At 39.9% G+C, this 27,966-nt stretch overlaps 1 protein-coding gene across 9 annotated transcripts in view; it reads left to right on the forward strand.

The window, feature by feature from the left end:
* The window catches only part of KIAA0319L (KIAA0319 like), a 123,833-nt gene that overhangs the window by 24,738 nt on the left and 71,129 nt on the right, over positions 1 to 27,966 (forward strand). The window lies entirely within an intron of this gene.

Raw genomic sequence — 27,966 nt, forward strand, 5'->3', positions numbered from 1 at the left:
TCCCTCTTTCTCCCTCCCCTAGCTTCTGGAAACCACTAATCTACTTTTGGACTCTATGGATTTGCCCATTCTGGACATTTAATATAAATGGATTCATACAATATATGGCCTTTTATGTCTAGCTTCTTTCACTTAGGGTAATGTTTTCAAGATTCATTCATGTTGTAACATGTATCAGTACTTCATTCCTTTTCCTAGCTGAATAGTATTTCATTGTATCTATACCTAGGAGTGGAATTGCTGGATCATATGGTAACTCTTTGTTTAACTTTTTGTTTGCTACAGCTGCTGCACCATTTTACATTTCCACCAGCAATGTATTAGGGTTCCAGTTTCTCCATGTCCTCACCAACACTTGTTAGTGTCTGTTTTTTGATTGTCATAGAGGAGGTTGTTGAAGGTTAGAAGAATCAGGGAAGGCTTTGTGAAGGAAATGGAACTTGGCTTGGGCCTAATACATATCCAGTTTGCAGACAGACAAACTGATACAGTTAGAAACAAGGACTGGTCAAACAACCAGATGGGTACAGATCATTTATTTGTTGTATTTTTATTATTATTGCTTATTCATTCAACAAATATTTATTGAGCCAGGCACTGTTCTTTGTGAGGGACCTCTAGCCAGGTTCCTGGCTTAGCCTTCCCAGCCAGGGAAGCTTTCTGAATGAGCAGACCACATTTGCTGTCTCTATTCTCCCACCTCTGTCCTCTTCTGAATCCAGTGAGGTCTGGCTTCTGCCTAAACCTTGGCTTTTACCAAGGTAACCAGTGACCTCCCTAGCTTGACACCTTTACTTTTTACCTTACTTAACATCTCTGCTGCATTTGACACCTTTGACTACTTTCTTGATACCCTTTCCTCAGTTGCCTTAAGTTACACCATGCTTTTCTTTGCTCTCCCTTACAGCTGATGCATCGCACTTTCTAATTCTTCCCTCACTCCCTTCTCAGCTTGTCCCTTAAATGTTTTGTTCTTCAGGGTTCTGTTTCTACCCTTTCTTGTCTCGCGCTTGTGCGCTCTCCCTGGGCAATCTCATTCTTTCCCATAATTGTAACCTGTGTGCTCACTACTCCCAAGTCTATACGTGTTCATTCACTTCTCTCCTGGGCCCCAGACCACATAGCCACCTGTATGTCACACATCTCCAACTGGATGTCTCCCAGCTACTTCCAACTTAATATATCAAGACTGAACTCACGATCTTTTACCCCTCTTCCTCCTTTATTCCCTGTAGCGGTGCAAAGATCACCTCTACTCATATTCTTAGGTAGAAATCCCTGAAGCATCCTATACTCCTTTTTCTCTTCCACATTCAAATCGCTTTTCATAGAGTGCCGTTTCATGTTTCCACATAGAGTACTCCATTCCTCTGCCTATGCCATTACCATTCTGTCTGATGTATTCTTTTTTTTAAAATAAATTTATTTATTTTTATTTTTGGCTGCGTTGGGTCTTTTCAAAAAATTCTATTTTATTTATTTATTTAGTTAGTTAGTTATTTTTTTGGCTGCATTGGGTCTTCTTTTCTGGGCACGGGCTTTCTCTAGTTGCGGCGAGCTGGGGCTACCCTTTGTTGCGGTGCGTGGGCTTCTCACTACGGTGGCTTCTCTTGTTGCAGAGCACGGGCTCTAGGCGCGTGGGCTTCAGTAGTTGTGGCTCGCGGGCTCTAGAGCGCAGGCTCAGTAGTTGTGGCGCACTGGTTTAGTTGCTCCGCGGCATGTGGGATCTTCCCGGACCAGGGCTCGAACCCATGTTCCCTTCGTTGGCAGGCGGATTCTTAACCACTGCGCCCCCAGGGAAGTCCTGGTAGGCGGATTCTTAACCACTGTGCCAACAGGGAAGTCCCTGCCTGATGTTTTCTGATTCAGGTAAACATAAGCTCCTTTCTGGTGCTTTCCTTGAAGCCTTGATTTGAACTTGTTCTTTAGTGTTCTCATAGTGTCTATATATTTTTCTATTATTATGCCATATTATACTGTGTTTTAGGCTTTGTGAGGAGAGGTTCAGAGTAGGTTTTGCCCTAGAATGTGGTCCTTACTCCTGAAGGCCTTTCTAGTGTCTGCTGGTCTGTGGTGTTCATGTGATTTCTTCACTTTGGCAGAGCAGGAATTCTAAAATGCTCCTACCTCCTACCCCAGCACTGCTTGACCTCTAGTGATTCTGTTTCCTTCTCATCGATGTAACATCTAGTATATGACAGACCTGTGCCTTTATGTCCCAGCCCTCAGCCTTTTGGGATCCCCTCTTTTCACAGCTCCTTCTCCAGTGTCCTACCACTCAAGTTCTAGCCAAATTCAGATCTCTGTTCCTTGAGCTTGGTGAGAACCCTCTGTTCTGTTTGGGTTCCAGCTTTCTGTGCTGTGGTTGAGAAGCTGTCCCTTAAAAGAGAACTGGGCAATTATGGGGCTCACTTCAAGTTTCCCTTCTCCCAGGGATTGTAATCTTGCACTGACTATTATATTCTTATGGAAAACAGTTGTCTTAAGTATTCTGTCCAGTTTCGTAGTTATTTATGGTAGATGGTGAGTCTGGTACCAGTTACTCCATCATGGCTGGGAGCAGAAGTCTACTATGATTACTTGCTTATGTGTCTACTTCATGAAACTGTTTTACTCATAGTTACATACCTAACATATAGCATGTAGTAGGTAGCAATAAAGGTTTGTTGGGTTAACCTAAAAATAATGCTAGAAATAGGACCACCTTGGAATATACATGTTAAGGAGAATCAATCTTTCATACTCTGCTTTTCAGTCTTGGCCAATTAAGTGGGCACTTCATTTCCCAGGAAGGTAATTTTTGTTCTTTTTTTCCCACCTTTCTCTGACTCTCTCCATGAATGGAAGAACGATTTTTCTGTTTGGTGATATTGGAAAAGAATTCTGTTGTGTGGAATGGCTAGTCTTCAGGATTTTCATGTGTTCTCACCCTGCCATGCTCTAACTGGTCTGCCCATGCCAGGACAGCCTTCATTTGTCCAATTGGTAAGTTTAATTCAGTGTAGGAAAGTATTAGGAAGCCCATTTGTGATTGTACATCTAAGCTATGTTCTCCAGTCACCTTACACTTACAAAGATGATATTTTGGTCTCCATCTACCTCTAACTGCCATGTTTTATTTTTTTGGTTAGTCCTAAACTCTGGATGGGAGAGATTAATTATCACCCTCAGCCCCCACAGAGACTGCAGATGGGACAGAGACAGCTTCTGGCTTAGCAAGAGGTCTTTTCCCCACTAGTTGCCATTCCCATTTTGTTCTTATAACTGCTCGCATTTGCCCCTGGCAGACAGAAGGCACCTGAACTCACTTTCTTCCTTTGCCCCCACCTTTTAGTTGTACTTTGAGGGCTGTAGCCCCTGTTGTACCAGTCAGACCAAGTGGTATCTTTTTTCCTTGAAGAGAATAATATATTTTGAACATGCATCAGTCTTATCTTTAGGAGAAAAGCATTTTCCAGAGATTTTTTAGGTGGCATTATATCCCTGCTCTTCTGTATCTGCTGGGCACCTAATTTAAGGTGGATGACTAATGGAATACACCTCATAGCGATGAGCCTTCAGCAGGAACTTTCTCCTGCCAAACTGTCCTATATTCTTAACTGCATTGCACTACAGGAAGGTAATAAATTATTAATCCTAAATCTGTCTCCTCAGATTGTGATAATGACTTGAGTACATGGCAGCTGGGGGAGGTAGAGTTTTCTGGCTGCTAACATAAACCATGCAAGCTTTTTGATTCTAAAATTCAGCTAGCATTGAGCAAGTCTATGGGATCTTTTTATATCACAATTTAATTGACTTCGGTAAGACCAATCAGAATTATCTAAAGTTAGCTTCTCTCCCAATGAAATGAAGTAATTGTCTCTTGCTTAAATACTCTTCAGTAAAAGATAATCATCTTAAGTCCTTCTCTCTAGCTAGGAAAACTATAATTTTGGTGGGTTCTTTTTGCCCTTTAGAAACATTATGCAAACACAGACTTATTTCCTAACTTGTGTGATAAAGTGAAGAGGGTTAAGAAAATGGCATAATTGGGCAGTAAATCCAATTCAATTTAAAAGCTGTCTTAAATTGACTCTCCTTAGGAATTCCTCAGAGAGGAAATAATACAGTAGTGGAGGAATTTATAAAAACAGAATAATTGCAGGACCAAAGCAAGGCCTTGGTCCAGACATTTGTGTGGAATCAGCAGGAACATGATCAAGACTATGTGTGTGGTTACTCTTTGGACATCTCTTCTCAGGTGAGTAGTATTGAAGAGTTTGGGTTAAAATGCACAGCTCTTGGTTTGGGTTAAAATGCACAGCTCCTGCCCTTTGAACTTTCTTTCTGATCCTCCATCCAAGAGCTTCCATAAGAAAAGTCAGCCCGTGTGGTTAAGATCCTTTAGCCACTTTTGATTCCAGACAGTACTGGATATGTTTTAGAGAGGAGTTGTAAGAATTGGTCTTGACCACCTACCTAGTTCATCAATAGAGCAAGAAACAGGAGACAGGGTGGCCAAGAGCATGGAGCATGGACTCAGGAGTCAGACAAGCCTGTATCTGAGTCCTGGTTCTATTATATACTGGGTGGTATTACTGAAACCCACCTTTCATCAGGTTCCTCATCTACAAAACAAGAATGACAGTACCTCTGATAGGATTGTTACGAAGATTAAATGAAATGTTCACACAAAGTGCTTAGCCTACTCCCAGGTGCATAAATAACAATTCAGCAAATGTTAGTAGTAGTCATTATGATGTGATGACATAAAATCCTCTTTGGTTAGACTCTTGTCTCATCCCAAGATGACCCCGTAGGCAGTAGGTTTGAGGTTTCTGCTGGCTTCTTAAACCTCTGTCCAGTGGGATGTCAATCCCCACATTTTTTTAAAGTATACTGTAGGCAGCTGGCCTTTCTGCATTGTCAGGAGAAGTAGGCCTCCATTCAGGGCTGAGGTTGGTTGAAGCCCATGACAGGGTGGGCTGTGTTGTGCATTTCCTGTAATTGTAACACGCCACTAAGGAGCACGACTGCTTGTTGGCTACTTGTTTCCTCTTTCAGCCAGGGATACTTTTCCTCTGGAAGAGGACTTTGTTCTGCTGCCATGACACCATCTGGCCCTCAGCCCTGGTTCACTTCTCCCAACACTGATGATATGCCCATGTTTGGCAAACTCTTGTGCTAGGCCAGGTTGGCTTTGTCTTTTAGTCAGGGCAGTGTTTTGCCTGGGGCTACTTCAATAGCATTTTTTGGATTTTATGTCAGAAGTAGCTTGCAGAGTTAGTTCCTTCCTTCAAAATGTATTTATTGGGTGCCTACTATCCTAGGCATTAGAAATGCAGTGGTAAGAAAGACATGGTCTCTGCCCTCTTGGAGCTTGCAGTCTAGTGATTCCTTAGCCATTACTAGGGAACAGAAGTTCTCTTCAAGAGGGACGATGTTACTGGTATCAAGGTTCCCTTCGAAGAGGCTGAGGGTCTCAAGGTAATTCAATGACAGGAGAGACCCAGTTTTACTTGCAGAATCCTAAGAGACTAGGGAATTTGATGTCTCAAGCTGGTCTCAATAGAGTAACCTTGGGCTTCCCTGGTGGCGCAGTGGTTGAGAATCTGCCTGCCAATGCAGGGGACACGGGTTCGAGTCCTGGTCTGGGAAGATCCCACATGCCACGGAACAGCTAGGCCCGTGAGCCACAACTACTGAGCCTGCGCGTCTGGAGCCTGTGCTCCGCAACAAGAGAGGCCATGATAGTGAGAGGCCTGCGCACCGTGATGAAGAGTGGCCCCCGCTTGCCGCAACTAGAGAAAGCCCTTGCACAGAAATGAAGACCCAACACAGCCAAAAATAAATTAAAAAAAAAAAGAGTAACCTTCTGCTAAGAGTTATGTAGGTGAGTCCCCTGTCTATTAATGCAGTATATCCAGCTTTCCTTTCAATCCAACCCACTCTTGCCACCATTAATAACCCACATCCCTGAATAAGCAGTGAGGTGGTTATCTGGAGATTTGGAAAAAGTGCGACAGCTGCAGCCCTTGCCCCAATTTGGAAGTATATGCGTGTCCTCTGGTGATTTCATGGGTATTAGACATACCCAGCCAGTCAGCTCTTGAAAATATTTTTTGCATCAGGTTTGTTACTTTAGGCCCTCAGGTGAACAGTTACAGTGCAAGGCAAGCACCAAATTATATAAATTTTGAACTTCTCTGGTCAGTCACAAAAGGAAACTGTAAAATACCCTGAGATGAGATGGAATTATGAATGTTCCTGAATGATGAGTTAACTGTCACAGGTGCTGTTCTAGGAGAAACAGAAGCAGAGAGGAATGCTGGCCAAGGCCTATCCAGCTCCACCAACTGCAGACTCTGCCCCTAAAGATGGATGCCTAGTGTAGCTCATCCCATTTCTCCTTTTAAAACTCTCCCAGCAAATGACAGGATTTTTAGGAATGCTTGCTTTCCTCCAACTGGCTTAAACGTTATGCTTTGATTCTAATCGAGCAGCAATTTAAAGTAAATGCTTATGGATTCTCTCACTTTTAGGTAATAAAGGGAATCACTCGTATCACCAGACCTGGGAGATGGGAAGTTTATATTGATTTAATTTTACTTCTGTACTCTAATTTCAGATTTAGGTTTAAAATTTTAAAGGGACTGCCATTCTGCCTATTAAGAAGGGGCTCCTCTGTTTTTTGATTTTTGGTTTTTTTTTTTACACAACTCAGTGCTTATTGTCCTTAACTGTGGGCAACCTGAGTCAGCTGGAAGCTTATGGAAGTAGGCCTGCTAGAATGAGTGAGTCTTAATCAGAATAAATGAAGCAACCTTGTAGAGAGAAGCTGAAGAGCTAGGTTCCACCTGAGAAAGTTGCATCCTGCTGGGTCAGTCTGTGGCTTTTGGCCTGAAGGAAAACAGCCCCCTGTGCTGAAGCAGTGCCAAGCTTCTCTTCTACCTGTGCGTTCTACTTCATCAGTCTCTCTGGCTGCTCTAGCTTGCTTGCTTGCTTCCTTTCTTCCTTCTTCCCTCCCTCCCTTCCTTCCTCTTTAACCCTTTCTTTTTTGATTATAAAAGTCACACATGCTTAATGTAGAAAGTTTAGGAAACGATTATTCCAGATAGAAATAACTACATCCTGTGAATCCCATTGCCAGAGGTGACCACTGTGAACCTGTGGCTGTAGTTTCAGGCGTGTCGCTGGGGAAGTTCTGTTTGTGGGAGCTTGCTTGCTCTGCTCAGTTACTGGAGGCCGCCATGGCACCAGCCATCTCTGGACCTGGTAGAAGGGAGATTTTCTGTTCTTGCAAAGGCCCTGTCCCAGCCTGACGGAAGCTCCTGGCTCTTCCTGTCTAACTGCTTGGTTTTCAAAATTGCTCTCAGCTATGCTCCCCAGAGTATGTGTATAAGCTGCACCCTGACATTTCTCATAATGCACTTTTGAAATAATGGGGTGAATTTTCATATTACCTCTTCTCTGAAAGGTTAAAGGGAGGGCTTGACCTCTAAGCTCAAGTAAGTAGATCTTGAGCAAGGTTATTTGCCCAGGATAGTCAGGACGGAAGGGAAGGTTTTCTGGCTTTTCCACGGAGACTTTTGCTGACAAGCATACCCTCCTTTCCTTCCCCAGCCTGTTTTGATTGAGCTCTTCCGCCCCCACTCTTTCGAGTCTCACGTGGCAGCGGCTGCCTCTGTCAGGAGGGAGGGAGAGGCAAAGAATGAAGGCCCTCTGTGTGTGGTGTGTCTTCAGGGGTTTCTCTGTGTGCCTGTGCGGGGTGTGTGTATGTGTGTGTGAGAGAGAGAGACAGAGAGACCAGGCGCATTTGGGCATCCTTGTTGCCCTGCCTAGAATTAATGTCACTTTTAAGCAGCAGAGAAATATTGCCATTTTACAGGTGAGGATAAGGAAAGGCCAGTTTCTCTGTGGCTAGACAGAGTCTGTACTAGCTAATTGGATAGTAAGGAATGTTTGTTGACCGCTTTGCCCAGATTTTTATTTCTGTCCGTAGAATGTGTGAATTACAATCAACTTGACAATGGAAGTATAGGAGAAAGACAGAATGATGTGTCTGTGTGTGTGCGTGTATGTACATGTCATAAAAATGAAGTTATTGAAAGCCATACATCTGCAGTAAATCAACCAAACAATGCCAAATTATCTGAATGTCAGTGCTACGCTATGTTGATGACTTTAACTAGATTACACTTTTCTAATGTTTGTGATCTCTGGTGCTTTATATGTGTGGTCATATTCAGTGCCTTAAAATATGCTTACTGCATTTTTAATACCTTCTCTAGGATGCTTAATTCAAATCACTTAATGATAATTAGTATCTAGGTGTTATGTACATACAATTCCTGTCAACAAGGGCTGTCCCTGGCTAAATAAAACCCAGTTCCTGCCATCAGAGTGTTCATGCTATGGAGGCAGAGATAGATGTAGAAACATAAAAAACCATGGTAAATTCCACGACGTGTTATGGGAGCACAAAGAGTGGGGCAGGGAAGAGCTGAACCCTACTCTATAGCAGGCTGGTGAGACAAGTGATATTCTAATCCCTTTAAACTTCCTTCTCTCAGATTCATTTGAAGTGGTTTTTAACCTGCAAAGCTCTTTCATTTCTTTATCGCAGAGGGAGGGGTGGAGGGAAGAATATATACAGCTCTGTAAAGTCTAGAGAATAAGAGCCCTAAGAAAATTTTATTTTTATTTCTGTACAGATACAGATTGGCTTTGATTTAATTTAAATAAACTGGCTCTTAAAAATTCTAAGAATACTAACTACTCGTACAGTTTCGCTTTCATTTACACACAGATGAGAAAGCATCTGTAGCTCTGCATTTTATTTGTTATAAGCAAAAAGTGGTATGAGATATTTAAGTATCTGAAGCTTGGTTGTATTGAGTCCTCACATGTCCCAGTTCAGCCCACTGCAGGTTTTTTTTTTTTTTTTTTTTAATGAGACTTACATAATACTCCAAAAAGAGAGATTTTTAATGGATAAATTGACATAAAATTTTCCTCTATTGGCCATATCTGCTGAAGTAACACTTCATGGTTTGCTATATTATTTCCTTATTTCTTCTCAAACTTACTGCTGATTTATTTAATTTACATATCTCTGCTGCAGCCCTCTAAATGACCTTCTCTTTAGAAACAACAAAAACAGCCAGCAAAAAAAAAGAAAAGGAAAGGAAAGAAAAGAAAACCAAAAAAAAGAATACCCCACCAAAAACCCAAAAAACCTTCCCCCGAAACAAAACAGTGCTCTGTTTCAAGGTTTACTGTGTGGATTTCCAAAGACGATTGGTGTGATTGTGAATGCAAATAATTTATCCGCCCTGCAGTCAGAGACAGGAATCAACTGCAGGTTCTTAACAATAACATCTACAAGTGGGCTATATAGGGAATTGCTAGATTCATGACATCATATCCTGGGGCTTTTCTCTTTAGAAAAAAAAAGTCTTTCTTCTTAGGACCACTTTTATGTATAGGCCAAAATTTATCTGTTATCATTTGATACCTGTGCTTTTTGAAGTACGAAGACAGTGTTTCATAGAGAGGTGTGGGCTCCTTCACGCTGTGGCTTGGAGGCGTGCTCTCCTTGCTGACAGGATCCTCCATAGTCTTTTAGTCATAAAGTGGTGGGAGAAAAAGCAAAGCAGGAGATTCTGAGAATATTATATGCAGCATTGTAACCCCCAGTCACAGTTTTTTTTGTTTTGTTTTTTAAGTACATGGTTTAATCATTTGCCTTCAATCTGCTTTTAAATATTATAAAGCCCTTGATGACTGGCTCATTTCTGAGCAGGTGACTTTATGGTAGGAGAGCTATTTTCAGCTATACCAGTGTTTCGATTAGTATTCTCACTTATGACTTGGTTGTGAAAATGGCTTTGAACTAAACCTTAACAGATAGGTCTTTTGAAACTTTATAGCGACCATATCCAATTAAGGCAAACTTCTGATTTATTAATAAGTATCAGGTAGAAATTAAAGGCATTAGAATTGTGATAGACTGGTTTCCATTTTTCATCCAGGTGACCAGAACTTAGATGTGTTTTTTTCTTTTACTTTTCCTCATTACTCAGGAGAAGGGAAATTGAATGGATCTAGATGTCATCAGTGATGGATGAATATTTGCCTGGGTGAACTGGGAAGCTATTCTCCACCGTTGCTTTGTTCTGAAAGTTCCATGGTGAAAGCCTGTCTTGCCTTTGAGTGAAGTGGAGTGGTCTGAAATAGATAGCTCAGGGAACTAAAATTTGGTTGGTCCTTTCATGAGGAAAGATTGTTTTGTGATTTGAAAAGATTTTTCAGTTCAGTGTTTAGGCAGGAAAGGCTGTTTCCTAGCTGGTTATGTTAGATTCCTTTATCTCTTTTTAATCCATTTGGCTTTTTGTTAGTTTCTCATTTTGCACATCTCTCATCATACCTCCCATTCAGTGCTCTCCCCAGTTTGATTCAAAAAGGTCTTTCTCATTTCTTAGTGAACTGGGAACTTTGCTTTTCTCTCCTGTCCCTCCCTTCTTTTAGCCAATAACATTAAGAATCTGACTAAAACTTAAGTAATTCCGTATTAGAACTGACATCTTTTGCCAGATTTTGTTAGTTAAAAAAAACAACAACATAAATTTATTTAAATGTTGGGTAAACTTTAAAAATTAACAGATAATTCTTTGAATGCCTACTATGTGCCAAGCATTTTGCTGGGCCTACAAATACAGAGATACAGGATACAACCCTAGCACTTAAAGAGGGCAGAGAGTGTGAGGTAGACAAACGAATATGATCCAGTGAGAGAAATGCTATGGTAGAGGTATATGTAGGATATGCAGATGAGAGGAATCTTGGGTGAAGCTTTCAAGGAAGACTTTCTGGAAGAAGTGGTGCCTGAGCTGAAATGAAGTGCAGTAACGACAACAAAAAGTAATGGCAGCTGATAATTACTGAGCTTTAACTACATGCCAGGCATTGTGTTAAGTACTTTGCATAGCTTATCTCCTTCTATATCTATTATAACCCTGTTATCATTCCTATTTTTACACATGAAAGAAACCAAGATATTTGACCCAAGATGACACGGCTAGTAAGTTGACTGGATTGATAGTAAAACCCAGGCAGTCTTATTTCAGAGGCCAAAGTCTTAATCAGACTTGTGGGGTGGGGGTCAGAATATGGGGTGCGATGGAATAAGGGTGTTAATCTTGGTATGGGATTTTCTTCTGGATATAAAATGTTTTTATGTAATTTTCTGAGGGTTCTGTATGAACCTCCAACCTCACTTTGGAGGCTGGATGTATTTTCTTATTAAACCAAGATTAAATGAGGGTGGTTTTCATAGTTCCTTTAATCTGTAAAGTACAGTTATAGGTAGATAAAAAGAACATTTCCCCCCTCCTTTGCCTGTAAATATTTCCCTCCTCTAAGGAGACGTTAAGGTACTGTTTTTCTCCTCAGCAGTTTGCCGCAATCCAGTACCTTTGAGGCTTCTTTATTGACAGTCTTATAGAAGAGAACTTACTCTTCTAAGTATTCTTAACTAGAGAAGTGCTAAAAGGCTCAGGTTTTGTGATTGAGTCCTTGGAAGCTTGTTTTTCCACCTAGCAGACAATCAAGAGTTAATGTGAATAGTGGCTGAAAGGTACCTGGTGGGCAGCTAGTTCCACGGAGCGTTTGCCTTTGATCAGAATGGTCTTTGGGAAAAATGGAAACTTTCCAGTCAAGGGAAAGGAGTCAGAATATGGACTTAAAGACTATTGATTTTTCTTTAGCAGTAGTTTAGTTCCAACAAATCACCTAAACCATAACATTTAACAAACTGTGCTCTTAACAAAGCTAGGCACACAGCAAGGGTGATAGTAATTATTTTCTTTTCTAAGGGCTGCTTTGTGAGGCTACTGCCACCTTTCAATCTAACTTGTATGCAGTTGAGGAAAAAAGTATTGGCCCTTTTGAAAAGGAAGAGAGAGGGCAATGGGCATTACCCTGGCTTTTTCCAAACTTCATACCTGATTGTGCCTTTCAAAGGATTTAGTTACCCCCTCTGCCTTGCTTTCTGAATATGCTAACCCCCTGCAGGAGAGAACTGGTGTGGAGAGTAACATGGAACCATTTTTGTGTTTGTTTATTAGTGGGTGTGCAGCTGACAGACATGCTGATAGTCAAAAGGAAGGTGGAGGCTGCCCCCTGAGGTGGTTTGTTTTTGAACAGTTCCTGTGAGTTGTTTTTGGGATTGACAATATGCCTGCTGGTCTCATTGTCATATGGCAGCCATATTGGCTGAGACCTACTGCTTCTGAGAGAATGCATACTTCTGATGATAACTTCAGGAAGACAGATGGTGTGGAGCCATAGTTCAGTCACTGCCTGAAGCACCAAATTTAAAGCTTTTGCCTTGCTGCTTGGTAATAGTTCATTGCAGGTATAATTACCAAAGGAATGCTTTGAATGGATTCTTGACCATATTATAAAATTGTGAAATTTCAAGAAAAGAATTTTAGTTTCAGTGAATGTTAAAAGTAAGTGCAAGATGGCTTCACAGGTGAATTTTATCAAAAATTTAGAGAAGAGCTAACACCTATCCTTCTCAAACTCTTCCAAAAAATTGCGGAGGGAGGAACACTCCCAAACTCGTTCTACGAGGCCACCGTCACCCTGATACCAAAACCAGACAAAGATGTCACAAAAAAAAGAAAATTACAGACCAATATCACTGATGAACATAGACACAAAAATCCTGAACAAAATACTAGCAGACAGAATCCAACAACACATTAAAAGGATCATACACCATGATCAAGTGGGATTTATCCCAGGAATGCAAGGATTCTTCAATATAAGCAAATCAATCAATTTGATACACCACGTTAACAAATTAAAAAATAAAAACCATATGATCATCTCAGTAGATGCAGAAAAAGCTTTTTACAAAATTCAACACCGATTTATGAAAAAATTCTCCAGAAAGTGGGCATTGAGGAAAGCTACCTCAACATAATAAAGGCCATATACGACAAACCCACAGCAAACATCATTCTCAATGGTGAAAAACTGAAAGCATTTCCTCTAAGATCAGGATCAAGACAAGGATGTCCCCTCTCACCACTCTTATTCAACATAGTTTTAGAAGTCCTAGCCACAGCAATCAGAGAAGAAAAAGAAATAAAAGGAATCCAATTGGACAAGAAGAAGTAAAACTGTCACTGTTTGCGGATGACATGATACTGTACATAGAAAATCCTAAAGATGCCACCAGAAAACTACTGGAGCTCATCAATGAATTTGGTAAAGTGGCAGGATACAAAATTAATGCACAGAAATCTCTTGCATTCCTATACACTAACAGCAGAAGATCAGAAAGAGAAATTAAGGAAACAATCCCATTTACCATCACAACTAAAAGATTAAAATACCTAGGAATAAACCTACCTAAGGAGGCAAAAGACCTATACTCAGAAAACTATAAAACACTGATGAAAGAAATCAAAGATGACACAAACAGATGGAGAGATATACCATGTTCTTGGATTGGAAGAATCAATATTATCAAAATGACTATAATACCCAAAGCAATCTACCGATTCAGTGCAGTCCCTATCAAATTACCAGTGGCATTCTTCACAGAATTAGAACAAAAATTTTTACAATTTGTATGGAAACACAAAAGACCCTGAATAGCCAAATCAATCTTGAGAAAGAAAAAGGGAGCTGGAGGAATCAGGCTCCCCAAATTCAGACTACACTACAGAGCTACAGTAATCAAGACAGTGTGGTACTGGCACAAAAACAGAAATATAGATCAATGGTACAGGATAGAAAGCCCAGAGATAAACCCACACACCTATGGTCACCTAATCTATGACAAAGGAGGCAAGGATATACAATGGAGAAAAGACAGCCTCTTCAATAAGTGGTGCTGGGAAAACTGGACAGCTACATGTAAAAGAATGAAATTAGAACACTCCCAAACACCATACACAGAAATAAACTCAAAATGGATTAAAGCCCTAAATGTAACACAGGACGCTATAAAACTCTTAGAGGAAAACATAGGAAAAACACTCTGACAGAAACCACAGCAAGATCTTTTTTGACCCACCTCCTAGAGTAATAAAAATAAAAACAAAAATAAACAAATGGGACCTAATGAAACTTAAAAGCTTTTGCACACAATAAGCCTCATCCACAGGAGGGCAGACAGCAGAAGCAAGAAGAACTACAATTCTGCAGCCTGTGGAACAAAAACCACATTCACAAAAAGATAGACAAGATGAAAAGGCAGAGGGCTATGTACCAGATGAAGGAACAAGATAAAACCCCAGAAAAACAACTAAATGAAGTGGAGATAGGCAACCTTCCAGAAAAAGAATTCAGAATAACGATAGTGAAGATGATCCAGGACCTCGGAAAAAGAATGAAGGCAAAGATCGAGAAGATGCAAGAAATGTTTAACAAAGACCTAGAAGAATTAAAGAACAAACAAACAGAGATGAACAATATAATAACTGAAATGAAAACTACACTAGAAGGAATCAATAGCAGAATAACTGAGGCAGAAGAATGGGTAAGTGACCTGGAAGACAGAATGGGGGAATTCACTGCTGCGGAACAGAATAAAGAAAAAAGAATGAAAAGAAATGAAGACAGCCTAAGAGACCTCTGGGACAACATTAAACACAACAGCATTCGCATTATAGGGGTCCCAGAAGGAGAAGAGAGAGAGAAAGGACCAGAGAAAATATTTGAAGAGATTATAGTCGAGAACTTCCCTAACATGGGAAAGAAAATAGCCACCCAAGTCCAGGAAGCTCAGCGAGTCCCTTACAGGATAAACCCAAGGAGAAACACGCTGAGACACATAGTAATCAAAGTGGCAAAAATTAAAGAGAAAGAAAAATTATTGAAAGCATCAAGGGAAAAACGACAAATAACATACAAGGGAACTCCCATAAGGTTAACAGCTGATTTCTCAGCAGAAACTCTACAAGCCAGAAGGGAGTGGCATGATATACTTAAAGTGATGAAAGGGAAGAACCTACAACCAAGATTACTCTACCCGGCAAGGATCTCATTCAGATTCGATGGAGAAATAAAAAGCTTTACAGACGAGCAAAAGCTAAGAGAATTCAGCACCACCAAACCAGCTCTACAACAAATGCTAAAGGAACCTCTCTAAGTGGGAAACACAAGAGAAGAAAAGGACCTACAAAAACAAACCCAAAACAATTAAGAAAATGGTCATAGGAACATACATATCAATAATTAACCTTAAACTTGAATGGATTAAATGCTCCAACCAAAGGACACAGGCTTGCTGAATGGATACAAAAACAAGACCCATCTATATGCTGTCTACAAGAGACCCACTTCAGACCTAAGGACACATACAGACTGAAAGTAAGGGGATGGAAAAAGATATCCCATGCAAATGGAAATCAAAAGAAACCCGGAGTAGCAATACTCGTATCAGATAAAATGACTTTAAAATAAAGAATGTTACAAGAGACAAGGAAGGACACTACAATGATCAAGGGATCAATCCAAAAAGAAGATATAACAATTATAAATATATATGCACCCAACATAGGAGCACCTCAATACATAAGGCAACTGCTAACAGCTATAAAAGAGGAAATCGACAGTAACACAATAATAGTGGGGGACTTTAACACCTCACTTACACCAATGGACAGATCATCCAAATTGAAAATAAATAAGGAAACAGAAACTTTAAATGACACAATAGACCAGATAGATTTAATTGATATTTATAGGACATTCCATCCAAAAACAGCAGATTACACTTTCTTCTCAAATGCGCATGGAACATTCTCCAGGATAGATCACATCTTGGGTCACAAATCAAGCCTCAGTTAACTTAAGAAAATTGAAATCATATCAAGCATCTTTTCTGACCACAACACTATGAGATTAGAAATGAATTACAAGGGAAAAAAACGTAAAAGCACAAACACATGGAGGCTAAACAATACGTTACTAAATAACCAAGAGATCACTGAAGAAATCAAAGGGAAATCAAAAAATACCTAGAGACAAATGACAATGAAAACACTATGATCCAAAACCTATGGGATGCAGCAAAAGCAGTTCTAAGCGGAAGTTTATAGCTATACAAGCCTACCTCAAGAAACAAGACAAATCTCAAGTAAACAATCTAACCTTACACCTAAAGGAACTAGAGAAAGAAGAACAAACAAAACCCAAAGTTAGCAGAAGGAAAGAAATCATAAAGATCAGAGCAGAAATAAATGAAATAGAAACAAAGAAAACAATAGCAATGATCAATAAAACTAAAAGCTGGTTCTTCGAGAAGATAAACAAAATTGATAAACCATTAGCCAGGCTCATCAAGAAAAAGAGGGAGAGGACTCAAATCAATAAAATTAGAAATGAAAAAGGAGAAGTTACAACAGACACCGCAGAAATACAAAGCATCCTAAGAGACTACTACAAGCAACTCTATGCAATAAAATGGACAACCTGGAAGAAATGGACAAATTCTTAGAAAGGTATAACCTTCCAAGACTGAACCAGGAAGAAACAGAAAATATGAGCAGACCAATCACAAGTAATGCAATTGAAACTGTGACTAAAAATCTTCCAACAAACAAAAGTCCAGGACCAGATGGCTTCACAGTTGAATTCTATCAAACATTTAGAGAAGAGCTAACACCCATCCTTCTCAAACTCTTCCAAAAAATTGCAGAGGAAGGAACTCTCCCAAACTCATTCTATGAGGCCACCATCACCCTGATACCAAAACCAGACAAAGATACTACAAAAAAAGAAAATTACAGACCAATATCACTGATGAATATAGATGCAAAAATCCTCAACAAAATACTAGCAAACAGATTCCAACAACACATTAAAAGGATCATACACCACGATCAAGTGGAATTTATCCCAGGGCTGTAAGGATTCTTCAATATACGCAAATCAATCAATGTGATACACCATATTAACAAATTGAAGAATAAAAACCATATGATCATCTCAGTAGATGCAGAAAAAGCTTTTGACAAAATTCAACACCCAATTATGATAAAAACTCTCCAGAAAGTGGACCTAGAGGGAACCTCCAAAAAAAAAACAAAAAAAACCTTTTGCACAGCAAAGGAAACCATAAACAAGACAAAAAGACAACCCTCAGAATGGGAGAAAATATTTGCAAACGAAGCAACGGACAAAGGATTAATCTCCAAAATATACAAACAGCTCATGGAACTCAATATCAAAAAAACAACTCAATCAAAAAATGGGCGGAAGACCTAAATAGATATTTCAGCAAAGAAGACGTACAGATGGCCAAGAGACACATGAAAAGATGCTCAACATCACTAATTATTAGAGAAATGCAAATCAAGACTACAATGAGGTATCACCTTACACCAGTCAGAATGGCCACCATCAAAAAATCTACAAACAGTAGATACTGGAGAGGGTGTGGAGAAAAGGGAACCCTCTTGCACAGTTGGTAGGAATGTAAATTGATACAGCCACTATGGAGAACAGTATGGAGGTTCCTTAAAAAACTAAAACTAGATCTACCACATGACCCAGCAACCCCACTACTAGGCATATACCCTGAGAAAAACCATAATTCAAAATGACACATGTACCCCCAGTGTTCACTGCAGCACCATTTACAATAGCCAAGACATGGAAACAACTTAAATGTCCAATGACAGATGAATGGATAAAGAAGATGTGGTACATATATACAATGGAATATTAACCATAAAAAGGAGTGAAATTGGGTTATTCGTAGAGATGTGGATGGACCTCGAGTCTGTCATACAGAGTGAAGTAAGTCAGAAAGAGAGAAACAAATATTGTATATTAATGCATATATGTGAAATCTAGGAAGATAGTGCAGGACTTCCCTGGTGGCGCTGTGGTTAAGAATCTGCCTGCCAGTGCAGGGGACGTGGGTTCGATCCCTGATCCGGGAAGATCCCACATGCCGCAGAGCAACTGAGCCTGTGTGCCGCAACTAATGAGCCTGCACTCTAGAGCCCGCGAGCCACAGCTACTGAGCCTGCGTGCCACAACTATGGAAGCCTGCACACCTAGAGCCTGTGCTCCGCAACGGAAGAAGCCACCACAGTGAGAAGACCACGCACCACAACGAATAGTAGCCCCTGCTCATGCAACTAGAGAAAGCCCACATGCAGCAACAAAGAGCTAACGCAGCCATAAATAAGTAGATAGGTAGACAGAGAAATTAAAAAAAAAGAAAAATAGTACAGATGAACCTATTTCCAGGGCAGGAATAGAGACGCAGACATAGAGAATGGACATGTTGACACCGGAGGGGTGAGGGGGGAGGACTAATTGGGAGATGAATACTGACATATATACACTACCATGTGTAAAATAGGTGGCTAGTGGGAACCTGCTGTATAGCACAGGGAGCTCAGCTCGGTGCTCTGTGATGGCCTGGATAGGTGGGATGGGGGATGGGTGGGAGGGAGGTCCAAGAGGGAGGGGATATATATATACACATATAGCTGATTCACTTCATTGTAAAGCAGAAACTAACACAACATTGTAAAACAATTATACTCCAATAAAAAAAAGTTAATGAAAATAGAAAATAACCCAATTTGTCATATACAGTTAGCATAATATTCAAAGGCCTAATTTGTGATACAGTAGTATGTGTGCTCTAGTAATAACAAAAAAGATGTAGCTTTAGGTCTGATAACTGCTGTAATTTTAATGTAATTTTGAAATGAAATATTTTGAGATATGACAATTGGAACACGAGAACATCTATGGTTTCCCTTGGTGACAAAGTCACACATCTGATACTACTGTGATTTGTTGTCTATATTCATAATCAATGGAAATGCTTTCATACCTTAATTGAAAATAAAGATGCAATTCCCCCCCTCAAGAAAAAAGTACGTGCAAATTTTGCCTATAAAATATCCTAACTGTGTATAGTTTTCCACAGAAACTTGGTTCCCCCTGCACCCCCCACCCCCAGTTCCCAGGAGAATTTATCAGCTGCTCTTTTTTTTCCAAATAATACCAGTGGGGCATTTTCTCTACTCCCATTCCCACCATCTCAGACCTTCCATTGGGATACTATTTGATGAATTTGGTTAAAGTATGAATTCCCAAATGACCTTAACCGTATAGTTCCTAAGATAGCAGGCATTCTGTCTCTACTTCCTTCTTGGTTGCCAGCCAGCACAGTTTCCAAGTTAGCTGGAGAAGTCAAGCTTGTTACCTGCGATTTAAGAATGCTGGAGGCAACAGCACTGTCTAAATATTTCCACAGTTGTTCACAGCTTTCTAAAAGTATTTGATAAATTTCCTTCTGGCAATAATTCTTATATTCTATAGGCTTTTCTACTCTACTGCTTGGAATTCTGAAACCTGGTCTAGATTTTGTGCCAGATTATTAGAATTCTGTCTTTTGAGAGGTGGTAATATTAAGTAAGCATTGTTAGTTCCAGAGCCTCCTGTTTTGGGGATCCTCCAGGTAATTCATATGAGAGACCTGTATTCTCTGCTTTGTCAAGACTTTAGAAAGAAAGGGATTGGCTCTGCGTTCCTGTTTTCACCCTGGGTAAGCTTTCTGTGTGCTCCTACTAACAGTGAGTTCTAGACTTTCCCAAAGGAAAAGTCTAAGACTCTACCAACTGTAAGCCCTTTTTGGTAAGGATTTAATATTACTTTTGTTTAGGCCCTGGGAGCAGAGCCAGGCTATGGCCGTGTGGGCAGGAGAGGAACTGATCTAAAATTGGAGCTTATTTTCATCTTACCTTTTATCCAAGTTACTTCTAGAATCCAATATTGACTCTACCACTGCTTCCCTGCTTCCTCCTCTGATGCATCCTTTTTCTCAAGAGTAACAATAATGAAAACTGAATCTCAGAGAGGTTAAATTACTTTTCAGAGGTTAAATTACTAGTAAGTGATAGATCTAGAGCTGAAACTAGAACCCTTGTCTTTTAATCTAAGAGGAAGAATTATGATCCACTGAATAGATGAAAAAGAACTGCTCCCTCTCCCGCATTTTTGTTATTGAACACATAATGGAGCGACATTAAATAACATTTAATTTTTAAAAAAACCCTCAAATTCCCACTAACTGAACATATGAACTAACAGATCAGAGTACCTGCTCCCCTTATTGGGAACTATTGGGATTAATTTTTTTAGCAACACTAAAGCCAGCTAACCTCCCCCAGACATTACCTGTCATCAGTTCCTCATCAGTTATTCCTGGTCACTGTTGAAGATATAAGTGCTTCTGATCATCTGTTCTCTCCCAGGCTCTATTCCTTTGAGCTAATACAAAGGATCAAATTGTCAGATAAGACTCACAAGAATCAGAGATCTTACCCATTACTAAGCTTTAGTAATACTTTTGAGAATATGGAAATCAAGAGATATAAGTGAAGTAGGGAGAGTCTGGAACATCCTGTATGAACCCGCAGGTTGTTCCTTCCCTCGTTGAACATGTTCTCTCCAGCCCAGAGTAGTGGATGAGATCTGTAACTGAGGCTTCCAGGTCACCTCACAAAGCAGGGAGAGTGTTTGGGTTATGAAACATTTCTCTTTTATACTACCAGATAGTTGTATAGCTTATGCGACATTCTTTGCGGAGCCATGGAAGCAAAAGAAGTCCTCCCCACCTGCTTTTATCTCCTCCTCTTTCAAGATCTTAATTTAACCAGAGCTGCTGGTAACAACTAGGGAATTAGAATTTTTTGCTACCTTCTCTTCGACCTTGTAATCTCCATAAATCCCCTTGACCATTTCCCTGGAGTCTAAATATGTTCCCCTCTCCCCTGCATTCCATTGGTAAGACATCCTCCGTAACTTGCCTGAGAGCTTTCACCATTTTATACCAAGGATGGATAGGCAGCCATCCTGTCATCAGTTCCTCATCAGATTTTTCCATCTTCTTTTTTTCTTGCTATGAAGTGCCTTAACCATTACGATTTGTGTGAGTCTGATTTGACGTTCCCATATAAATTTGTGCTTTTCAACTCACTGGCACTTACCACCCCTCCCTTCCTAACTTTTTAACTGTGACAAGAATCCACTGAGTTACTAAACCCTCTCTAACTCGTCAGTCAGGACCTTGGATAGAGAGAATGTTCTGAGACCTGGCTTTCTCTTGGGGAAATACCTATTTCTCTCTCTAGCCTGCAGGCAGTGGTTGCTCATTCTCCCATATCCCATTTACCTCTGAGTTTGGAGGTGGAGCTGACTCCTCACTGTTATTTCTTGAACATTACTCCTCCACTTTCATGTAAAAACGTCTTCTTTTTGAGGTTTATAACACTTCTTACCCCTAATCATTACTCATCTACCAACTGTCATTCACCCTCTCTCATTTATTGTGGCATATGGACCTCGTCTCTTTTCAAAGTTCTGCCATCAGGGCTTCCCTGGTGGCGCAGTGGTTAAGAATCCGCCTGCTAATCCAGGGGACATGAGTTCGAGCCCTGGTCCAGGAAGATCCCACATGCTGCAGAGCAACTAAGCCCGTGTGCCACAACTACTGAGCCTGTGAGCCACAACTACTGAAGCCTGCACGCCTAGAGCCCATGCTCCACAACAAGAGAAGCCACCGCAAGAAGAGTAGCCCCTGCTTGCTGCAGCTAGAGAAAGCCTGCACACAGCAACAAAGACCCAACTTAGCCAAAAAAAAAAAAAAATCCTGCCATCAGCCTGGATGTCTTCAGTATGACCCTCTCAATACCTGGCCATCTGACAGTTCATTTGTTCATTCTTTCAATACTTCCTTCATGCATACATGCATTTATTTGTGCATTCATTCAAAAAGGGTTTTTGATCACTTACAATGTAATGTGCCGAGTCCTATGCTAGAATTGGAGATACAGTGGTGAGGGGGGAAAAAAGCCAGATGTGGTCCTCTCATCCTGGAGCTTACAGTGAAGCTGTGGGGGAAGGACATTGAACAGATGATCACACAAATACATGTAACTTTATAAGTGCTATGATTACTTTGAAGGAGAGAGGCAACAGGGCCCAAAGGGTGTACTAGAGAGACCTGTCTTAGCATGGAGGCTTCTCTGAGGAAATGATGGTTGAACTGCAACCTCGTATGAGGAGTTAACTGGTTAAAGAAAGGAGGCAAGAAAATTCCAAATAGCGGAGGCAGCATGTACAAAGCCCAGTTAGGAGAGGGAGCGTGGTCCATTTGAGGAATGAATGAAGTCTGGTGGTGGAACATGATGAAGGAGGGAGAGCATGATACAAGGTGGGGCTAAAAAGGTAGGCAGAGTCCAGATCATACAAGATCTTTTTAGGTTATGTTAAGGATTTTGATTCATTCAAGTGAGTGAAGCCATTGAAAATTTTAATATTTTTAAAATTTATTTTTCCAGATATAATACATATGCATTGTACAAAGTCAAAAGGTATAAAAGGGTATTTAGTGAACAAACAAGTCTCTCATCTACCTAGTTTCCCCTCCTAAAGGCAACCATGCCAGTTTCTTGAATATTCTTCCAAAAATAGTCTATGCATATATATACACACACACACACAGACACACAAAATTGTATTCTTTTTTCCCCACACACAAATTGTAGCATACTGTACACACTGCTATGCACCTTTCTTTTTCCACATAATGTTTTAATGTTTCCTGGACATCATTTCATATCAGGACTCTAGAGAGTGGCCTTATTCATCCCAGCAACTGCATAAATCTTCCTTAGTTTATTTAACCAGTTCTCTGTTGAGGGATGCATAAGTTATTTCCAATTTTTTCCTTTCAAACAATGTACAGTAACTATCTTTGATATCATGTCACATATATGATAATGTATCTGATAAATAAGTTCCAAAGTTAGCTACCTTTATTCTGTAAAGACTGAATTTCTTTTCTTCATAGCACTCCATTAGTTTGCAGTTCTACGTTTATTATGTCTATTTAATCACTGTCTCCCCCATCTAAATTATAAGCTCCATCAAAGAGATACCTAGCATGAAACAGATGCTCAATAATATTTGTTGGGGATTTCCCTGGCGGTCCAGTGGTTAAGGCTCCGTGCTTCCACTGCAGGGGGCTCGGGTTCAATCCCTGGTCAGGGAACTAAGATCCTACATGCTGCTCAGTGCGGCCAAAAAAAAGCTAAAACAAAAATTTTTTTGAATGGATGAATGAATAAGGAGATAAGGATAATAGCTAGATGGGAAGTAAGGGCGCCTTATTAGTTAAAGCTTTGAGGTTATCTTTCACACCAGACAGAAATAATTTGCATCTCTATAAAAATCAAAGTCATTTGGAACTTATCTCTTCTATAAGTTAATATGTAAATTTAGGCTCTACTCAATAGTAAATAGTAAGTCAAACAAAAGTATATTCTCTTACACCAGGGGTTGGCAAACTTTCTTAAAAGGCCAGATAGTAAATATTTTAGGCTTTACTGGTCTTAAGATAACTCTATTGCAGCTACTTAACTCTGCCATTAGAACAGAAGCAGCCATAGGTAATACATAAATAAATGAATGTGACTATGTTCCAGTGAAACTTTATTTACAATAATAAGCAGCAGCTGGAGTTGGCCCTTGGGCCATAGTTGGCTCCCCTGGTTTAATGAATCAGTAATGATAACCCTTCTTTCATTCCTGATATTGTCAATTTGTAACTTTTCTCTTTTTTTCTGTTATCAGTCTGATTGGAGCTTTCAGTTTTATTGACCTTTCAAACAACCAGATTTTGGTTTCATTGATTTTTCTCTGTTGTTTTTTGTTTGTTTTCTGTTTCAGTGGTTACTCTTATCTTTATCTTTTCCTTTCTCTGCTTATTTTCGATATAATTTACTCTTTTTTTTTCTGTCTTTTATGATGAAAGCATAAGATCATTGGTTTTTTTCCTGTTAAAGTTTGGCCTTTATTTTTCCAGATCTTTTTGAATGCATATATCTACAAACAAAAAAGCTTCATTTTAGAGAATATAAATAAGACCATAATATATAAATTTTCTGCAACTTGCTTTTTTAACTTAACAAGGTATCATGGGGATATTTCTTTGGCTGCATATAGAACTCTACCTAATTCTTTTCACTTGCTGTATAGTATTCTGCAGTAACTATTTCTATATTGATAGACATTTAGGTTCTTCAAATATTTTACAGTACAAACTATACTATAATGAAATCCTCACAAGTGGGAAGTTCTCCAGGATAGAGGTACACAGAATATTTTTGTTAGATGTATAATTTATTGAATGTCTTCTCTTTGATGCTCAGAAGGAATAAACTATTTCTATGTGATTTACCACAATAACTACATTTCATGGCTCTTTCTTTGCTATGAATTATCTTATGTTGTTTAAGGGCTGAACTTTGGGGAAAAGTCTTCCCATATTAATTTTGTTTATAAAACTTTTCTCTGGTATGGTTTCTCTGATGTCCAGTAAGAACTGAGCTCTTCATATGGGCTTTCCCACAGTCATTATATCAGTAGGGTTTATTTCCACTATGAGTCTTCTGATGTCCAGCAAAGGATGTATACCTGAAAGATTTTCCACATTTACTACAGTTATAGGGTTTCTCTCCTGTATGCATCTTTGATGATTAATAAGAGTTGAGCTCTTCCTAAAGGCTTTTCCGCATTCATCATACCAGTATGGTTTCTCATCAGTATGGATTTTCTTATGTTCCAACACAGTTGCGTTATCCCTGAAAGCTTTTCCACATTCATTACATGTAAAAGGCCTTTTTCCACTATATATTCTCTCATGATGAGTAAGGGCTACCTTCTGAGCAAAGACTTTCTCACAGTCTTTACATTTGTAAGGGTTTCTGACTGGTCTGAATTCTCTGATGACCTAAAAGGATAGAGTTCTTTCTGAAAGCTTTTCCACATGCATTGCATTTATAGGGTTTTTCTCTAGAATGAATTCTCTAATGATTAATAATTGTTGAATGCTTATTGAAGAATTTCCCACATTCAGTACATCTATAAGGTTGTTTTCTTATGTGAATTTTATGATGATTAAAAGAAATGAGCTGTTCATAATGGCTATCAAACATTGTTTATGTTTATGGGATTTCTTACCAGTATGATATCTCTGGTGTCTAATAAAGGAGGAATTATATTTGAAGACTTTCCTACATTATAGTACGACTTCTCTGTGGAGCTTCTGTCCTCCCACTTCAGGCCTATATCAATTATGACACTTTTTGTTTGCCCTTTCAGAGCAGACGGTTCAGAAGTATTTTGCTTTAGGGCCGACATCTTTGTTTCAAACCAGTACGCCTGGACTGCACAGGTACCTGGTGGAACTTCTCACACTTCCATTCAGGGCTCTGCCCCTTGCTCCAGTTGGGCTATTAATTTTGGTTTGAAAGAGAGAAAAACCCCGTAACAACAGATTCCTATAGTTTGCCAACATTATATCTCTGTACATGTCCATTGAATGGCACACAGGTGTCTTCATTCAATCTGGGTAGAGGCCATAGCCTCATCCCCAAATGTCAAGGATCCCTAGATCTAGGCTCTTGGTAGTCTTCGAGCCATCTGTCTTCTGAAGTATTCTTCCATGCAAGGGCAGAGAACGCTGCTTAGGCCAATAGTTCTGGATGCTAGAAGTCCAAAATCAAGGTGTTGGCAGGGTTGGTTCCTTCTGAGACTCTGAGTAGAATCCTTCTTTGACTCTTCCTAGCTTCTGGTGGTCACTGTCAATCCTTGACTTTCCTTGGCATGCAGCTGTATCATTTCAGTCTCCACTCCTGTCATCACATGGCATTCTCCCTATATGTCTTTCTAGATCATTGATTTTAGACTTTTCTTCTTTTCTAAAATAAGCATTTAAAGCGATAACTGTCCCTCTAAACGTTGCTTTACCTGCATCCCACTAATTTTAATATGTTCTGTTTTCAGTTTCATTTAGTTCAAAATACTTTCTAAACTTTCATGCAGTTTTAACCTACACTTGGTGTAAATTAGTATTATACCAAGGGAACCACTATCCAGCTGTCTGGAGGTCTTTCTCTATGTAGCTTCCTCCTTTCCAGTAGTTTCTAGCTATCATAGTCACCCTGAACTCTGTTTCCTTAACTCAGCAAGACCACTCTACTCTGCTTGGGTTCTTCCTGTTCCACAGTCTGCAGCATGCCTATCCTGTAAACGGAAAGCCAAGGTGGTCCTAGGGCTCACCCTTGTTTATTTCCTTTCTCTCTGGGATCACAGCCCCAGACCACATGTTGTTCAGTGTCCAAAAACAATTGTTTCATATATTTTGTCTAGTTTTCTAGTTTCTCATGGTAGGAAAGCAAGTCCTATGGCAATTTCTCCTTCAAGGGCAGAAGTGGAGGTTACAGTACATTAAAAAAAATTAAATAAAATAGTGGCTTATAGAAAACTGCAAGTTATTTTCATCTTTGTGGGCCTTTTCACTATATTAAATATGAGAGACTTTTTCTGAGATGAATGATGGAAAGTTGATATAAAGGTAACTGACAGTAGTTACTGATGTAACAATTTACTGATTTCAACAAACTCTGTACACTCAGCTGTTACCAAGATTCATACCATTGGTTATTGTTTAGGAAGGTGGATGAGGAAATGAGGAGCATTTCCATAGCTTTTGGTAACTTCATTTTTTTCATAGTTTCTATTTATTCATCTTTTCTTAAGTAAGTTCTATTTTTTTCTGGCCTCTAAATTGTCTTGTCTGATGTTAGGTTGGTGCCCATGTTTCTCTCTTTTTGTTTAAAGAGCAATGGCAGGGACTTCCCTGGTGGCACAGTGGTTAAGAATCCGCCTGCCAATGCAGGGGACACGAGTTCGATCCCTGGTCTGGGAAGATCCCACATGCCACGGAGCAGCTGAGCCTGTGCGCCACAACTACTGAGCCTGTGCTCTAGAGCCTGCGAGCACAGCTACTGAGCCCACATGCCACGACTACTGAAGCCCGCGTGCCTAGAGCCCGTGCTCCGCAACAAGAGGAGCCACCGCAATGAGAAGCACACACACTGCAACAAAGAGTAGCCCCCGCTCACCGCGACTAGAGAAAGCCTGCGTGCAGCAACGAAGACCCAACGCTGCCAAAAATAAATAAATAATAAATAAATAAATTTAAAAAAAGAAAGAACAATGGCAGATTGGGTTCCATAGTGCTTGACTCCATAATCCAGAAGGCTGCCTATTTTTCTCTTATCTCTCAGTTGACTAGTGTCCACATTTAGTAATTGTTTCCTGGGAGTCACGATGGCTTTGGCAGATTATCCAGTTGTTGCTTTAGTCAGTCATAGCCCTTTTTCAGTTATGTATACATGCAGACATGACTATCCATCTGTTCAGTGGTTTGATTCTACTACATATTTTCTATATGTAATTCTACAATAAAATTTTATGTTATAACCCCAGGGCGAGGGCTAGGGTGAAGAAAGAGGTACCTAGGGTATGAAATTTCAGGAAACACTCTCAAGATGGGGGTAAGCTGGGACTTCCCTGGTGGTCCAGTGGCTAAGACTCTGCACTCCCAATGCAGGGGGCCCGGGTTCGATCCCTGGTCAGGGAACTAGATCCCACATGCAGCAACTAAGAGTTCGCATGCCACAACTAAGACCCGATGCAACTAACTAAATAAATAAATAAATATTTTTTAAAAAAAAGGTGGGGTAGGCCAGCCCTGCACTTACATGACTCTAAGAGTGAGCACTTCATGACTCTAAGAGTGAGTACTCTTAAGAGTGTGCCCGAGGCATCTCCCTTGCCTCATCCTGGTCTGGCCTTGTATAACCCTGACCATAGTTGGTTACAGACACCTATATAACTGAGACCTTAAAATGAACTCTGTATAAAAACTTTAATTCAGAGCATGCTTTGACTTTATTTCGTCTAAGAAAACACAAATGAGGTGATATTTCAGGAAAATCAATACCATGCCTGAAAACATTCAATGGCTCAAAAGTTTATCTGTAAGCAACGTTAGCCGGAATTTTGGACCATGTTATC

The sequence above is a fragment of the Balaenoptera borealis genome (assembly GCF_965194805.1).
Source record: "Balaenoptera borealis genome assembly, chromosome: 1".
In the NCBI taxonomy this organism is placed as follows: domain Eukaryota; kingdom Metazoa; phylum Chordata; class Mammalia; order Artiodactyla; family Balaenopteridae; genus Balaenoptera; species Balaenoptera borealis.